Source organism: Podarcis vaucheri (genome assembly GCF_965113315.1).
Source record: "Podarcis vaucheri genome assembly, chromosome: 4".
NCBI lineage: Eukaryota > Metazoa > Chordata > Lepidosauria > Squamata > Lacertidae > Podarcis > Podarcis vaucheri.
In genome coordinates, this window is record NC_138762.1 from 71857786 (window position 1) to 71876345 (window position 18560).

Below are 18560 nucleotides of genomic sequence, written 5' to 3' on the forward strand. Positions count from 1 at the left end.
GCAGTACAATTAACCATTTACCAGTTCTCACCAAACTGAAGAATCTGCGCCACTCTGAATTTTGATATTTCAAATGCTTAACTGCAGATAATGGCTCACATGATGGTTGAAACCAGGAACGGGGTCCATGGTGCCATCTTGTTTATGTAAACTATGCCCACCTGTCACCCAGATGACATCACCTAATGCCACCTGTCAATAACCATGGAGACCCCTGTTGAACTTGATGATCTACACCTCACCGCAGTACTTACCAGGCTACCTCACCCCTAGTTTAAACACTTGTCTCTGTCATTTAGCATTCTATGTGGAGAATACACACACACACACGTGTGTGTGTGGTGTGTGTGTGTGTGTGTGTGTATGTGTGTGTATGCACAGCGCTTTTTCGGGGGGGCACATTTTGTGAAGCTAAGTTTGGCCTCATTAAGGGGCAGTATTTCAATATGAGTAGGAAAATGAGAGTACCCCTAAACTTTTTTTAAATATATATATATATATATATATATATATATATATATATATATATATATATATAGAAAAAAGCACTGTATATATGCATTCTGTCATGTGAGGCCCTACCACCAACTTGTGCCAATAACTGTGCCCTACTACCAACTTGTGCCAATAACTGTGCCCTACTACCAACTTGTGCCAATAACTGTTATATGTGCAGGAATTAGAAGCAGTGGAAAGCTTCAATTGCTGGTGTCCCCCCCCCCCCCATGTTAAAATTGTGTTGAAAACACAGGAGCAAGCGAGGCCTTTTTTGTTGTCTGTTTTCTGGCCACCTGCAGTCAGACATAGCTTTCCTGCTTCATCCGTGATACCAAGCCTCCAGTATTACTTGTTCTTGTGCTGCACCATTCCTCTCAAAGGTTCCCAGGGTGGCTAACTATCGAAACAAAAGTACAGTCTTAAAAAGTAACTGTTAAAAACCCGGATCCACGATAAAATACAATCGGACAGCCAGAAGCAAAGTAGTACCACTCTCCCTAGGTCCCAAACATCTGTGAAAACAGATAAGTGGATGTAACCACTTGGCTGGCTGCATAGGATCATGTCAAGCGGTGAAGAGAATTTTACCACACAGTTGGACACAAAGTGAGGGAAGGAAGTGATAAGGTTCTCTCCACACTGGTCTTCAGCCAGTACTTGGCGGTGTTTGTTATTAAGTCAATGCTTTCTTCACAGCCCTGATTTTAAAACATGAATCACAACGTCATTTGTGATGGAACAATAATTAGCAATGGAATAACAAAACAATGGGGGGGGGGAATCAATCAACCTTGGCTTTGTTTTTGTAGAGATCAGACCCATTTCCTTCTCTCAAAGAGTTCTATGTCCCTTAAGAGCTCTTTTGTTCACGTATGTTGCACGTACACTGGTTCATTTAAACATTTTTGCTTTATTGAAAGTGTAGCCTTTAATTAGAAATTAAAACTGTACTAATACTGATCATTCTTGTTGTCTCAGGGCACAGTGTTCACCCTGTGCCACCACTGGGATCCTGGCACATGAATATATTCCTTTCTGCCTCAGGACATCCAGACTTCAGCTGTGAGGGTCTTTCTGTATCTTTCTATCTTCCTTCCCTCCTTGTTGCCTGTAGGCTCTAGCATACCAAATCAGCATTTAAAAACACTTACATCTAATCAGAATCTGAGAGGAGATAGGAGCTTTCCCCAGGGTTTTAATTTGTCTGTTAAATAACAACATACTTGGCAGCAGAAATGTACCCTTTTAATCTAAGTTTCCCTTGGTACCATGGGAAGTGTTAAAATTAGATTTTTTACATTTACAAAGCCAACAGGCCTTGACTTCAAACTTGCGAATAAGTGGTAATTAGCATGACGCCTAGCTGAATTCCTGGGAGGACGCTATTATTTTAATTCACTGTTCTAATTTTAAAGTTATTATTTGAACTCCCATATCAAGTCGTTGTAAACAATTAATTTGGAAACTTGCCTTTCAACTACAATGGTACCTTGGTTTACGAACTTAATCCATTCTGGAAGTCCATTCTTAAAGCACAGCATTCTTAAACCAAAGCGTACTTTCCTATAGCAGCTGGGGACTCAATTTACAAATGGAACACACTCAACATGTTCTGCTTCCAAGGCAAAGTTGACAAAGGAAAACATCAACTTCTGGGTTTGCAGCATTCTTAATCCAAGTTGTTCATAAACTAAGCTGTTCTTAAACCAAGGTACCACTGTACTTGACTGGTGCTCATGTGCAGACTGTATTTGTATTTCATAGAATCATAGAATTATAGAGTTGGAAGGTATGTGTGGGTCATCTAGTCCAACCCCCTTGCAATGCAGGAATCCTGGCCATAGTCTCTGGCTGGGCTCGAAGCACCAACCTCCTGGTTAACAGCCAGACACACTACCAGCCCTATCTGGTATGAGCTGGCCTTCTTCAGGCAGAAATTTCTGGGCATCATTAAAGTGCAATAAATTGTCAATTGCTGTCAATAATTGAGTAAGTTATGATAGAGTATCTTAACCCACAATGGAGGTGAAATTTGATTCCCCCCCCCCAGGCCCCAAAGTATCTTGGGCTGTCATTTCATGAAACGTAATTACATGACATTGTGCTAAAAGTTTAATACAGCAGGCAACTCCCCCAAGACGTCTATGTGTTTGTGGGATGCAGAAACATTTGCATCTGTTTTTTCTTCCCCTCTCCAGGCTCATGCAGATCCCCAAAATCTGCTCCACAGGGTCTTCTCCCAACACTCAGGTTTTAGGTTTAAGTTGCACGCTTGCACTACGTTGGACATCACAAGGAGAGTGTAAGAAACCTCCAGGAAAGATGTTTGGAAATAATGCCAGTAAATATTGAACTACAAGAGAGAATATATTTCAGGTAAAAGGCAATGTCATAAACTTTGGCAGGTAAACTGTAAGAGCAAACAGTGGCTGGATGCTCAGAGATGACAAAGAAAACAGTAAAAGCACTTCCAAAAATGATGGGGAAATAAGATAAATTTAACCTGTGTCAAGAGAACCAGCCATCATGGGGAAAAGAATAGAGTTGCAAATGTGCTGCATGAATGCTGAGGAACACATGAGTATAATGTTGTTCTAATCCTATGGCTCTGCTAACCTGGCAGGTGCTATGCCACAGGTACATCAGAATTTTGTAGTCACACACACCTAGCAGCAAAGTTGTTTTTTTTTTAAAAGGGATAAGAATATAGTAGTTGAAACAAGAGCTAATGTAACAGCGTCATGCTAACTGTGCCACCGCCTGCCAATTACATAATTGTGCATAATTATTAATAAATAAATTAATTAAATTTGTATACCACCCTCCATCCAAAGATCCTAGGGCAGTTCACAACAGAAAAAAATGCAACATGAGAATACAAAACACACAATAAAACAAAAAAACGAAAACAAACCAATAAACCCCTCCCCACAAGCACATTTTAAAAGCCATAGTATTAATCAGCCTGGCTGAAGAGAAACATTTTTACCTGGTGCCTAAAGATATGTAACAGAAGCACCAGGCGAGCCTCCCTAGGGAGAGCGTTCCACAAATGGGGAGCCACCACAGAAAAGGCCCGTTCTTGTGTTGCCCCTCCAGGCCTCTCGTGGAGGAGGCACATGAAGAAGGGCCTCAGTTGATGAGTGCAGGGTCTGGGTCAGTTCATTTGGGGAGAGGTGGTCCTTGAGGTATTGCAGTCCTGAGATCAAAACCAGCAATTTGAATTGGGCCTGGAAACTAACCACCCCTCAGACAGCCGCTCCAGACGGATAATGGTGGATGGTATTGAAAGCCATTGAGAGGTCAAGGAGAATTAGCAGGGAAATCTCCTGGGTGCTGCCCATTTGACCTCCTAGGCAATTGACCAGGTCTAGGTTCAATCAGCTTCCACTCATAATAAGTTAAGGTAGGATGTGTCATTCAGGAATGCCTGAAATGGCATGGCCACCACCTTTCAAGGAAAGGAAGAATACAGATCTAAAGTTGTCATCTTTACCATGATCTGAAGTTGCAAACAAGGCTTTTTCCATATTCTCTTTGGGCTCATCCAGGCTCGCCCTTCTCTTACTGCTTTCCCCCTCAAAACCCAATCTTTACTGCTGAATCAGTGCAAATGTCAACTGGATTTTCTCTAGATTGACATTTGCTCAGATTTATCACTAAAGAGTGGGTTTTGAGAGAGAAAGCAGTGAGACAAGGGCAAAACCGCTTGGACCCCATGTCCAGAAAGTGTGGGACAACTGCCTCGAGCCCTGCTTTCTAGCCAAGGAACGAGGACAAATCTGGATGAGCTTGTCCATGCAGATGAATGATTGGCACAAATAATTAGAGAATACCCAGTGCAGTTTTTCTAGAAAAAGAGGTGCTGGAACTCACCATGAGCATGTCCCTCGTTCTCTTATAATGGCAATGGCCACCCCCGAGAAGTGCTGGGTTCCTGTGAGTTCCACCTGAAAAAACGCCCAGGAAATATCAACACACAAAGCCGTCTCTAATTTGCAGAGGACAGTATGGGCTTCATTTGTGTGGAGCTCTAAATTGATAGTAGAGCCCCCGTATCCATCGCCTGACTCACTGTAACTGTCTTGCCGAAGCAAAAAGAACCTAGTCAACTACACTTTTAAAGAAAAATATTCTTTCAGATATTGTAAGCTGGAAGAAAATGCCTTGTTACCATCTAGAGCCAGGTGGATTAAGTGGTCTGTAAAACAATCCATCATCTTTTGCCATAAGCTTATTGTTATACTATCTCATTACCTGCCATCCTGATACTGAAACAGTGGAATAATACTGAGATGGTTTTGCTGCTTAGTTGCTTATGAAACCTCAAAGGTGAAACCTGATCTAAAAATACTTCTCTCCCTGTAAACACACATTAAAATGTCAAAGGCCTTCCAGTATAATCTGCCATTTTATAGCAGTTTTTAAGTGCGGGAAACGATGCTCGGCTACTTTTGGCAGACATTTGCATTAAGTTCATGGGACCTAAATAAGCTTAGTGCTGTAATATTTGGCCGCCAAAAGCAATGCCAAGCAGATTTTTTTATTCCAACTTAATTCCCAAGCTCTCATTCCTGCCAGGAAGTGTTAACTATAGAAACTAGGAGTGAAATAATGGCACTGTAAAATATACCATATGTGCAGACACTAAGCTCTACTGTTTGAATTATGAAAATATTTCTGTGCTGACAAGTATGGAAGGCACAAAATGAGTAGTAGTAAAATCCCATAAATAAATAAAACCAATCAAATCCTTATTTTGCAATGGCTCACCTCTCCAAAAGGTTATGGGAGAATGTGATGCTAATGACCGATACCAAGGTAAAGGTTTGAAAGGCTTGCGTGTTGAGCACTCTGCTTTATGGAAGTGAATCACGAGCAACTTATACCTGGCAGGAGTGACACCTCCATGTCTTCCACATGCACAGCATCAGGAAGATTTGAGGACAGAGTCTCAAACAAAGATGTGCTATCCCCAGCATGTTCACAATCCTGTCTCAGCGATGTTTACACTGGCTTGGTCATGTTCACAGAATGGAAGATGGCAGGATACCCAAGGATGCACTGGACAGGGAGCTGGCTTCAAGCACCAGGCCCTTTGGCCACCTTTTTATTTTAAAGTTGCTGAACTAGTAGTGGGAGAAATTCTTTCATTTCAGAACATAGGCTGGAGGCCACATGTAGAAAGCGTGAAGAACCATAGCAGCAGATTCAGAGGAAGCCTGAAATTCAGACCCAACTACCTTTCAACCTTCCCTGTCACAAAGCAGATTAAAACATTGGTTTTGCATTTCAGAGACCGAGAAGGCACCTTATTGCCAAGTGGGAACTGTGCTTTGCCAGATCTACCGTGTGCTAGATCAATGTGATGGTGATGATGATTTAAATTCAGTTACTTGGCCAAGATCATTAGATTTGTTAGAATTGTACAAAGGTGCCCGGTGGTTTAGCTAAATAAGTAGTAAATTATGATGCCTTAAATCTCGAGACTGCTGGCTCCATTTTGGGCCTTGTTAGCGATGCCTTAAGAACAAATTGTGACTGACACTAATAGGCACTTGCTGTGTACAAGAGCAAGGCATATTGGCACTAGATCTCTTTTTTTCTATATTTCTTGTCAGTCAAATACAAAAAACAATAAGGAGCAGGACCCTCAAACTTCCACCTTTCCTACACATAACACAGTAGTAAATCCCACTTCCCACAGTTTTGATAGTATTGCCACATCTTTTAGGACTGCCTTCAAACGATGTTTGGCAGGCAGAAATCTTATATATAATGAGTCCCCTATATTGTGTTTCCCTGAGGAAGTTCCCATGTTGAATGGAGCCCAGGTTTTTTGGAGGGTAGGGAGAGAGGCAAGCCAAGGTTAAGAAAAAATAATGTAATATTCTCTTTAGCATCTGTGCAGTATATTTAAAATGGCAAAAATACGCATTCCCAATTATATTGTTTATGCTGCTCACGGGAATAGTTTAGTTTTCCTTTTGTAGTTTATGATTTTTAAAGTGGTACATTCTGCTCCTGAGCAATTACCTGGAAGTAAACACCACTGTGGGTAGTAGCTTTCAGAGTAAAGTGTTAGAGCCTCTGTGGTGCATGCAATCCTTTACACACTTACCTAGTAGGAAGTCCCACTGAACTTCAGAGCACTTCTGAGTAGACCTGTCTAGATCGTACTGCATGTGGATCCTAATATTTGTGGATGCTCAGGTGTGAAGCTGTCTAAGTGGACCTTTTTTTTTTTTTCTTTCAGAGGAAGCGATCCAATAATAAATTGAGATGGATTTTAACTTTGGTCACCTCCAAGGAAGGTTGGGATACAAATGTGATAATTCCCATTCACCTCCTCCCAATGGGTGGGCGGAGTTTGCGACGCCGTGCGGGGCTTGCCTGGCTTGGTGCCACCGACCTGGGAACAGGGTGTAATTGGCCCGCCAATGGGCTGCAGGCAGGGGTGTGGCCTGGGACAGGTACCGGGCCGATCCTTCGGCCAATGCTCATTCTTCTTCCTTCTTTTTCAGGATCACCCACCCAACCCTCCCTAAATAATAAATTTGGCTTTCTTGTCACCATTTTCTTCTTTTGCAGCTTAACCTTTTGAGTTCCAGGTCAGCGGGCGCTGCTATGGTCGTAAGATGGTTGCTGTATTCAGAACTGGGAAGGAATTTTCCCTGCATTGGCAGGTTTTGCCTTCCTCGTAGCAATTCGTCACAACTTTGGTGGGTTTTTTTGGGCCTTGTTAGCAGTGGCGTAGCGTGGGGGGTGCAGGGGGGCTGGCCGCACCGGGCGCAACATCTGGGGGTTAGGGTTAGGGGGTGCAAATCCACGGGTTAGGGGGCGCAAATTACTTGCCTTGCCCCGGGTGCTGACAACCCACGCTACGCCACTGCTTGTTAGGTATCCTTTAGTCTATCTTCGAGTTTGGGGTAGAGAACATCTCATGCACCCCTATGCAGCGGCATCTGCAGGGCCCGTTAAAGGGTGATTGCGGGAGTCACTGGCCCTAGAGCGGTGGCAAGTAGGTCAAACTCCCAACTTAGGTGCAGTACGTGGGCATGCTGTGTAAGTTCATGCTTTGCAGTTCCCTCACACGGCACCTGTTTGACCCTGTACATCCTCAGCCCCAGTGGGCTGAGAGGGAAACCTTCCAAGGCCAAGGTCAAGTTTCCTACATCTGAAGTTCAATAAAGTTGTGTCCTAATTTGAACCCATACCTTGGTGTCTAGTCTCTTTCTTTGGGGGGGGGGAGGCTCCAAGGATAGGGTTTAGTGCATGGGCTCGCAAATAAAATGCTATAGCAGATGAGGCAAGTGGATTAGAAAGATGCTGAAACACATCCCAATAAAATCCCACAAAAGTGCCTGTTAATAAACATACAAGTATTGCCATCTATCAGGATTCAAAATCATTAAAATCAGCTACCTTTTATCAATGACATGTACTTGCAAATTAATGCCAGCATATCTGTGTGCATACATACCTATCTTCAGGATACTAGTATATGGATTACGATAGACTGTGTTCACCTAAATAAAATCAAATAGTATTGGGTATTTCTTATAAGAATTCTTTGTTTATGTGCAGAAAAATATTCTATTCTTATTCCGTATAATATGATAACATTTAGGACCATTGCAGGAAGATGAGATGGAAGGTATTCAGTGAACACTGATGAAAAAGTGTGTCACTTAAAAAACAAAACTGGGATGCCCAACTTTTTAAGGACCATGGATTTTTGAGCAAGTTCCATAGTTGCCACATCCTCTGCTCAGTTCCCTCTCCCTTGTTCTGAATCAGCACTCCTTCCCATCCATGTGGACACGAAAACTTTGATCTCATCTCCAGTAGAGTTAATATGTGCCATGAAAAGTGCATAGAGTTGAAAGTGGGAAGGACTGTCACTCTTTCAACTTCTTCCTTAGTCTCTGTGTACTTTTCAAGGCAGAAAAAGAGAACCACATCATGATCAGCAAAAGGGTGGGGTCACAAGTTTTGTGGGCACCAGGGAAATAGTTGGCAGCCCCACAGAGGGAGAGTTAAACAAAACAAGTGCCTCAGAATTCTGCTCCCCTGCCCCCACAAAAAGACCACATAATGGTCCAGCCTTATCAGGCATATTTGCAGCATTTTGTGTTTTAATGGCTCTGTCACGCACAACCCTACTTGGAAGTCAGTCCCAATCAGTTCAGTTAGATTTCCAGCACAATCCTATGCATGTTTACTCAGAAGTGAGTCTCCTTGAATCACTCCAGTAGAATGGGATGGGATTCTGCATGGATTGGACTGTCGGGCTTTGATCCTATACAAACTTATCTTGCAGTAAATCTAACTGAATTCTATAAGCCTTACTTCTGAAGGGCTTTAATTTCCTTTTGTATCTGCAAATTCTTTGGGTTTCCTCTAAGCTTCTTTTCTTTGTCTTTTAGTTGTTCCAAAATTTTATCTTTTTTCTCATTCTGTGTCTTTTTCCTAATTGAATTTTGTTGAATGAAGAATCCTCTCATTACTGCTTTGCTGGCATCCCCAATAACCTTAGTTTCCATTCCCTGGTTGACATTAAGTTCAAAATAATCCTTCAGGGCTTTTTGGGCTTTATTTACAATTGGAGTACTCCTCAACAAATCATCATTCATTCTCCATCTGAAGGAACCTTGTAAGAAAATTTTCAGTTCCACAAAAACTGCACTATGGTCAGAGCAAGTTTTAGGGCAAATTTCAGTTTTTAGCACTTTAGGAACCAAGTCTCTGGATATCCATAGATGGTCGATTCTCAAAAATAATTGGCTTGTCCTGAGAAAAAAGTAAAGTTTTTTTCTGTTGGATTTCTAACTCTCCATATGTCTGACAAATCAAATTTGTCAGTTATATACGTATATAAAAAAACCTTAGGTAATATAAACCTTACTTCTGAATAGATATGTATAGGATTCCAGCCTATTTCCCCACCACCATCTGCAACTTGATTTCCACCCCCAGCCGCATTTCATATTTTATTCAATTACCCTAGCCTAGGCGTTAATTGACTCTTTCATGTAAATTCTATGGAAGGAAAAAAAAAGCTGGCTCAATATGCCGGATGGGTGGTATTGAGTAACCTGTGTGGGTCATGCTTAGTTTTAAACGGTAATGCAATTGTCTTGTATTTTTAGAACTTCTTCAGAGTATGCTGAAGGCAAGAAAATTAGTCTCAATAGGTTTATTAGAAGAGCTTATGTCTTAATGCATCAACGGAGTGGAAATTCAGGTCTTTGAAGGAAAGCTGTTGGCAGGCTCTTATCAATGCTTGCCAACTTTTTCTTTTTGCTGTTTCCTAGATGTTCCTTGAAATTGATCACTATTTGGAAATCCTGGAATGTTGTCCCGATGCTGTTTACTGAACATTTTTCTTCTCAATAGACAATAGCTAGCTTTTTGTGTGTGCTCAAGGTGTTTCAAATACATAATCATCTTGCAATCATAGAATCATAGAATTGTGGAATTGGAAGGTACCTCAAGGGCTATCTAATCCAGCTCCCTGCAATGCAGGAATCTTAACTAAAGCATCCATGACAGATGGCCAGTCAACCTCTACTTAAAAACCTTCAAGGACAGAGAGTCCACAAACTTCTGAGGGAGACCATTCCACTGTCGAACAACTCTGACTGTCAGAAAGTTCTTCCTAATGTTTAGTCCAAATCTCCTGACTAAATATCAGAACAATCCTAAGTAAAGAACAATCTGCCACTTCCAAAACCTTCCTAGTATGGGAGGCCAGGTTCCCCCCTCCCCCCACACCTCTCACCTTTTAAAGAATGTTTATGTTGGCTTCAGGCTGGCACACTCAAGGAGCCCAGTACAGTTGAGGAGCAAAGGTTTGATGGATCCAGCAAACTCTAGAATGTTCCAGATTTGGCTGTGCCATGGAAGCACTGGTGGAACTATATTTTTGCCCACAGAGTTTTCATGAGAGTATTTGGAGCCTTCAGAATGACTGCTCCCGGACTTCCGGGTTAGCGCGATCGGTCAATGGCGGATTCCCTCCGAGCTCCGGAGGGAATCGGTTCTACTGAGAACGGGTCCTGCCGCGGCCGCGACACGGGGACCCTCAGAAACCACAGGCACGGAAGCCTGTGGACTTGGTGACTCGGCGGGCACCATTTGCACCCCCCGACCCACAAAGAAGCCTTTTTAAAGGCTTTGGAGAGGGTACGGAGAGCGGCACGGTGCTGTGAGTAGACCGCTACTTCAGTGGAGTGAAGCCGCGAGCCATGGCCGGAGAGCGCTGACTTTTTTCCTTGAACATTTGGACTAAAAAAGAAAGAACCCGTGAGTAGTAAGGAATTTGGATTTAAAAATCTCTTTTTTCTTGAATTTGGAACGATCGGGGGAGTGCTAAAAGGAAGTCCGCTCCCCCTTTCTGCAGACATTTAAAGCAAGAATTGGATAACTAAGGTGGAGAGACTATCTATCTCTTTGTGAGACAAAAGTTATTAATTTCACGATTGGCATTAGAAGTTTTGTGCTGGAGGATGAGAACGGAATTTTAGAAGTTGATGTGAAACCCCCCCTCCCCGGATCCGGGAGCGATCCGGGAGTGAGCCTGCTGAGAGACACAAGAAGTTTGACAGCTGTCAAAAGAGCTGTCAAACGAGTTTTTAAAGCTAGAAAAATTTGTTATTTACTATCTTTGAGACTAGATGAGTTACATTTGATCTTAAGCTGTTGGAAACAAAGAAGAAATAAATAAATAAAGTTACTGACTGTTGGAGAAGGAATACTAAGTAACCAGAATCCCTCTAGGGGGGATTCTGAGACATTACAATGGCTGCAGATGGAAAATTACAAGCAGAGTTAGAAAAAAATGTTCTTTCTCGTGGGAATGCTACAAGACCAGAACACAGCTATGGCTACAAAACTTGCGACCTTGAATTCTAAAGTAAATAATTCTGCTGACTGTGTTAAGGACTTGACAAAAAACAACTCTGCAGCTGAACCAGAAGAGATACTTTCATAACTAGAGGAAGAAGGAGTGGAAATACTGCTGGTGGAAAGGGCCAACCAGAAGCCTACAATTGTGGTATATAAAGAAAACAAGGAAATTGTGAATTACAAAGAAAATAAGATTTGGATGATGAGAATTTGGACTGAAATCGAGTATGAAGTAGGGAGTGATCCCTTTATGGAGATGAAAGGGGAAGCCTTTGGGACATTTGGATCATTGGGACTTAAAAGAAGCAAGAAATATGATTGGGGCTCCCTTTTGGAATATGGAGGACTGGTTGGAAGAAACTTGGATCCTATTGGGAAAGAGCTCCTTCGAGACCCGATGACCAACATAAAGGACTATCAACAAAATCGGCGGAGAGGGACTGATGGGGACTTGAAGGCCTCGGACGTGAGAAATCCAGGCTAAGAACTGATATTGTGGACATTTTTTTATTTTTATTTTTTGTTTTGTTTTGAGGGATCGTAACCGGGAAAGAGGGGGGGGGGAGGGTTTTGAATCCAAAAGGAGGAGAATTTTATGATGTTTAAGTTTAGGGTGTTTAGTAACTAATATTTAAAATTGGGAAATTTGTGGAAGGGAACTTAGGTCGACTTTAGAAAAGGATGTTAAGATTAGAATTGATGTATAAGTTAAAATTGGTTAATTAAGAAGAATCAAGTAAAAAAAAGAGATTATACTAATGTTTTGAAGATGAGAGTAAGAACTTGCTGAGCCAACTACTGGAATTAGGATGTATGAGGGGGTGGTGCGGGGAAGTCAGAGAATGTGGTTAAGAAAGTAAGGTTTTGAAATTATGCATGTTTGTCTTTGTCTCTGTGTGTTTGTGATGTCAATGTAAAATGTGAAAACTCAATAAAAATTTTCTTAAAAAACAACAACAGAATGACTGCTCCCTGCTGGTGGAGATGTCCCTTTGCTTCTTCATAGCTCCCCTCAGCCGACATTTGGCATGGATAGGATTGCTCTGAAAGAAAATGGTCTTGTTTAGAAATGGTGTTTTGCCAGGCAATATTGTGCTTTTTGCTGCCCCGAGTCACAGTTCAAGAGAAGTCTGCCGTTGTGGTCAAGTGATCTTTGACCTTTCTTACTCAAAAAGATTTTGTTTGACTAACTGCTCTGACTGAATTCATTGGCGGAAGTTGCACTCTAGACAAGTAAATAAATATCTTTTTGAAGATGGGAATTCTCTCTTTGATGGGTATTGCAAGAAAACAAAATTAGTCCTTTGTGTTTCTGTTTTTTGTTTCATTTCGTTTATCACCTTTCATTTTGCCATGATTTACTAAATAAATGTTGCAGTAAATCCATCCTGGTGCATTCCAAGGACAGATGGTGGACATAGTTTCTGGATTTATGATGATTTGTATGATCAAAGTATTTAGCTTCCATTTTCTAAACAAGAGCTTGAGATGCTTACTAGGAAGCAAAGGGTATTCAAATACTGGACTTGCTGGATTAGATGAAAAACCTTCAGATTCAAATGTTTCAGTTTCTCTGTCCAATGTTCTGTTTTATGTTGAAGCTGTTTTTTAATTTTATTTATGGTAATTTTATTCAATAAATGTGAGCGTACTGCAGTACCGCAGAGTTGTTGTCAGATGTCTACATTAGTTTTCAGTTTTCTTTATTAAAATACTCTGACAGTTTGAATTCCGCCCCCACTGCACCCCCTGTATCAATGAGCTTAAAATTTATATTTCGGTACCTTGTCAAAATATTGAAGATATCAGCCAGGGTACTTCTGGAGTGAATACAGACTGACAGAATGAAAATTTGTCTTGATTAATCTTTTTTAAAATTGTTCTTTGCTACATTTTTGCAACAAACTGTGGCCTAGTTCATACATCACACTAAACTGTGATTTAACATTATGAGGACAAGATGTGGTTAGCGCCCCTGCCCCACAATATGAGCACAAAGAGGCGCTTGGAAACTTTCACTTCCAATTTAGACTAATAGAAGCTTATTATAGCATCTCAAGTGGGGGTTTATATTAGCAAGGGCTGGTGAAAACTAGTCAGCTTCATTAGCTATGGTTTGATCTTGGGTTGCTTCCACCAGCCATATTTAAGACTAACTGCAGTTTTTCTGGATCTAGATATCCCAACAAGCTGCAGTTAGTCTAAAAAGTAAGCAAAAGCTTCCAAGCTCTGCTAGAGTAGAAGACAGTATGGCTGCCCTTGGTTTGCTGCGGATTGGTCCTGTAATGCTAAACCATGGTTTTACCATTACATGCAACTGCAGTATCCATATACAAGTCTTAGGCTTGCTGCGGCTCATCCCTTTAGCAAGAAAACAAGAGTGGATAAACGTTTTCAGCTTGAGGGCTACATTCCATTCTAGGAGGTCACATGCCAGAGTCTGAGGACACATTCAAACTAGGCACAAACACTCAAGGAGGGTACAGAACCCTTATGTACATTTTTAGATGTATGGTCCTTCTTTGGAATGAATAAGCACACATGTATTGTATTTCATACATTGTAAATTTGCTGTTACAGTGGTACCTCGGGTTAAGAACTTAATTTGTTCTGGAGGTCCGTTCTTAACCTGAAAGTGTTCTTAACCTGAGGTACCACTTTAGCTAATGGGGCCTCCTGCTGGCACCCCGCCGCTGCTGTGCGATTTCTGTTCTCATCCTGAAGCAAAGTTCTTAACCCAAGGTAGTTTTTCTGGGTTAGCGGAGTCTGTAACCTGAAGCGTCTGTAACCTGAAGTGTCTGTAACCCGAGGTACCACTGTATTTTTATTGATTATAATTTAGTAATGATTTATTGTAATGGTTGAAAGTGAATTTCTGTTAAATTATTATTTGCTGTTATTTTGAGAGTTAATTTAATTGTGTACTGTTATATTCTAATGGACTATTGAATATTATTTTATTTGATATAAGTAGTTTATTTAAGTTGTATTTTATTATTATCACTTATCTGTACTGGATTGGATTGTTGTAAGATGATTTACCTTTCTTGTATATTCTGTTGTTTCTTCACCTATACACAAATTGTCTTCGGCATAGCATTTTCAATTCTACAGTTCTACGATTCTTTTATTATAGAAAGGTGGTATACAAATTAAAAGCGAAATGAAAATGAACTGAAACTCTGAAGCCACTACAATCCTGATTAAGGTTGCTGCTCTTGGTTCCTCTTTTCCAGGACACCACAAAAGTATTCTCAATATTTCACTTTGCAGTGGAGAGAAAGACTATTGTAGGGACATGGTTGTATGCAGCAAAGCTACCTTGTTGTTATAGGGACTTTTGCCTGCAGAACTGGGCTTCCTCTCTTTGCATGTCCTCCCCCATTCTCCCCCTGAATTGCTCCAGAGGGTTGAGGAAACCCCAGAACAGGTTCTTTTGAGGGGAACAGGGAGGTGCATAAGGAGAGGGAGAGGAGAGGGCAAGGGAGCCTCCTACAGGCAAAAATTATTGCGCTAATGGGATGACTGTTGGACACAGCTCTATGTCCCCACCATGGCATTTCCCTCAGCTGTATCGTGAGAGAACCAGAATAGGTTTGTGTTGTCCTGTAAAAGCAGGCAGAAGAATCTGCACTCTCAGTCAGGACAGCAGTGGCTTCAGATGTGTGTTTATCCTCCCCGAGGCAGGAGTGTACAGCTAAAAATATAATGTACAAACTGAACCTTATTGACAGGTTAGCCTTTGGATATTTTTCTTAGTCTTTTTCTAACTATGGTCCGATTTACTCAGTTTGTCCGTTGACAATTCCTTTTATCTTCATAGCTTAATAGGCTGCAGTTCGCATGCAGAGCACATGAAGTTTTAATTTGTTCCCTGTGATATTTCTGCAGTCTTTGTTTTTTTTTGTTTTAAAATAGGCATTTCCAATTCCTTTTTTTGGGGGGGGGTCTTCTTTCGTTCCCCCCTTCTGTCCACATAAAATATTCATATTATTCCATTACCTCTCTCTTACATGTTGCTTTACTTGCTTGTTACATGGTTAATTTAGTCTGCAGTCTGTCTCAAGAATCATGCCTATTAACTTATAAATTATAATTTCATAAGTGTTGCTTTTCGCCCTGACTGAATATACTGCTGTTAAACGTGAGGGGTGGGGGTGGGGTGGGCAGGAGGTGATGGACTCTATCATTTCAAACTGCAGGTGGAGGAAATGAATGTTTGCATCTTCCAATTCACCACATTTTCCAAAGAAATGGTACAGCCCAGCAACAGACACTTTTTTGCATGGGGACTGACTACTTGGCTGGGTTTAATTCTAGATTTCCATAGTGCTTTATTGTACAACTCTGTTTAGAAAAGAGCATGCTTCCAAGTAATTGTAACTAATTAATGTCATATAAATATTTCATCTTAATTAAGCTAGGAAAATGGTGGAAACAAGCAGTGGTATTTTCTGCTCCCTGATCTCAACTGTGTTTACATGGAAGAGAGTAATGGTTCGTTTCCTTTTGGAAGCTGATCTTTCTTGGGTTCTTTTACAAAAATGATAAGCGATATCAGCATTCCTTTTTTCAAAAAAATCAACATCTGTGCTTATTTACAATGTTGCAATTTTTTTGGAAGGGTATGTTTGCTCATTACTTCAAGATGAAGTGTTTCCTGTGAATTTGGGGCACATTTTATTTTTTGATTGCTTGATTAACATTTATACGCTGCCTTCTTTCTGTAATGGAACCCAAGGCAGAGTACCTGAAGGTGCTTTCGATGGTTGTCAGCCATGCAGACAATGACCAGACCCGGACCCTTAGCTTCAGCTAGGTGTTAGCTTTGTTAGTTTCTGTTTGCCACTGAGCAGCTACTTAGAGTCACAGGACTCTGTTTACATTCCAGAAGCAGTCCAGGCTGTTGGAAGTCTCACAGGAGAAGGGAGACGGATGTGACGTTAGTGGGTTTCCTGTTCCTTTGTTGCTCAGTTGCTCTCTGCTTTCATAGAGAGAGGATGGATATTTATTTGCTGTCTGCGTAGTAAGAAATAAAGCATAGCGATGTAGCCATGAATCTCATCACTTCTGCTGCTTTGAAACTCTGCTGAATGGGGGAACATGCCCGAGGCCTTATCAGAGGCTCAGGTCTCTAATTATTCGTTGGAGGGCGATTCTGAAGGACTCGGCCGGAAGATGAGCTTTATCAGCTTGGCCGAGTGGAGATTCCAACAACCTTCACATACCCTCAGATCCTGATATCATATAGAATGTAATGGATCATGTCAGGATAAAGTCTGTAGGTTGGGACTCTTTGGGCTCTCCCCCTTTAAATGCCTTAGCCCCATCTGTACCCTTTTAACAGAGCTGCTGGCAAAGCTTGCCTCTCTTGGGCCTGGACATCAGCTTTGGGGTCTTATGCCTAAGCATTGCTGAAGTTAAACAGGTCTAGTCTGGTCAATGCCTGGATGAAAGGCTGCCTGGGAACCACATAGGCAACCCCCACAGGATTCCAGGTTGGAAGAAAGGTAGGCTACAAGATGTACGAAATAAATAAATAAATAAATAAATAAATGGTCTTGTGATTCCCCAACCTGGAGTACTGTGTCTAGTTCTGCACATCACAGCTTAAGAAGGATGTTGACAAGCTGGAACGTATGCTGAGGATGGTGACCAAGATGATAAACAGTCTGGAAACCAAGCCTTATGAGGAATGGTTGAGGGAGTTAGGGGTGTTTATCCTGGAGAAGACACGACTGAAAGCCATCTTCAAATATCTGAAGGGTGGCCACACAGAAGAGAGAGCAAGCTTGTTTTCTGCTGCTCCAGAGGGTAGGACCCAAACCAATAGATTCAAATTACAAGAAAGGAGATTCCAAATAAACATCAGGATGGTAAGATGGTAAGAGCTGGACTACCTTGGAAGGTGGTGGAGTGTCCTTCATTGGAAGTTTTTAAACAGAAGTTGGACGGCCATTTGCCAGGGATTCCTACATTCATCACCATTGCCTTTGACTTTATTTATGCTGGTGAGACTTGGAGAGTCATGATGTGGTTGAGCACCCATGCTTGCCTAATGTTGTTAGTGTAATTCCAGACAATTAATCTTGAAAACACAATGCAGCCCCAAATGATTAATTTCTGCATTTGTTTTATATTACTTTTGGATTGGGAAAAAAATGTGCAGAAGACAGAGCGGTAAGTGGATTACATCGGGAAAATTATATATTTTTTAAAGCTTATTATTCTAGTGGATTTTGGTAATACAAGCAGCAGCTTTCACTACAGGAAATATAAAGATATACTTAATTAGATTTACATATCTTTTGTAGACTGCTATATTCTCTGAGCTAATGGTATTTGGAGACTTAGAGAGAAGCGTAAACCAAACGCTGCCTTCCTCTCCCCCTTCCTCCCCTCTCCCATCACAGTTTATATTTTTTGCCTTAATCCAAGTTTTTTGCTGGTAATTTGAACTCACATGAATTAGAATAGGGAATGCCAACCTTTTCATCCAACTTTTTAATCTAATGAAAAAGTACACCTGCACCAATTTTTTTTATATTGTAAGTTTATGTTGAGAAATCTCTATGGGAATAGGGCAGTATACAAATTTAATTAATTAATTAATTAATAGCAATAGTAATAGAAATACAGTGGTACCTCGGGTTACATACGTTTCAGGTTACATACGCTTCAGGTTACAGACTCCGTGAACCCAGAAATATTGCTTCAGGTTAAGAACTTTGCTTCAGGATGAGAACAGAAATTGTGTGGTAGCAGCGCGGCAGCAGCAGGAGGCCCCATTAGCTAAAGTGGTGCTTCAGGTTAAGAACAGTTTCAGGTTAAGTACGGACCTCCGGAACGAATTAAGTACTTAACCCGAGGTACCACTGTAGTAAAAGGTAACCCTGCCCGTACGGGCCAGTCGTGACCGACTCTGGGGTTGCACGCCCATCTAGCTTAAGAGGCCAGGGGCCAGCGCTGTCCGGAGACACTTCCGGGTCACGTGGCCAGTGTGACAAAGCTGCTCTGGCGAGCCGGCACCAGCGCAGCACACAGAAATGCCTGTAGTACTGCAAGCAAATATAGATGCTCCAACAACCTAATACTGCATATTCCTAATTCTGGAATATGCAATGACTTTATGGAGACCTACAATACTTTTG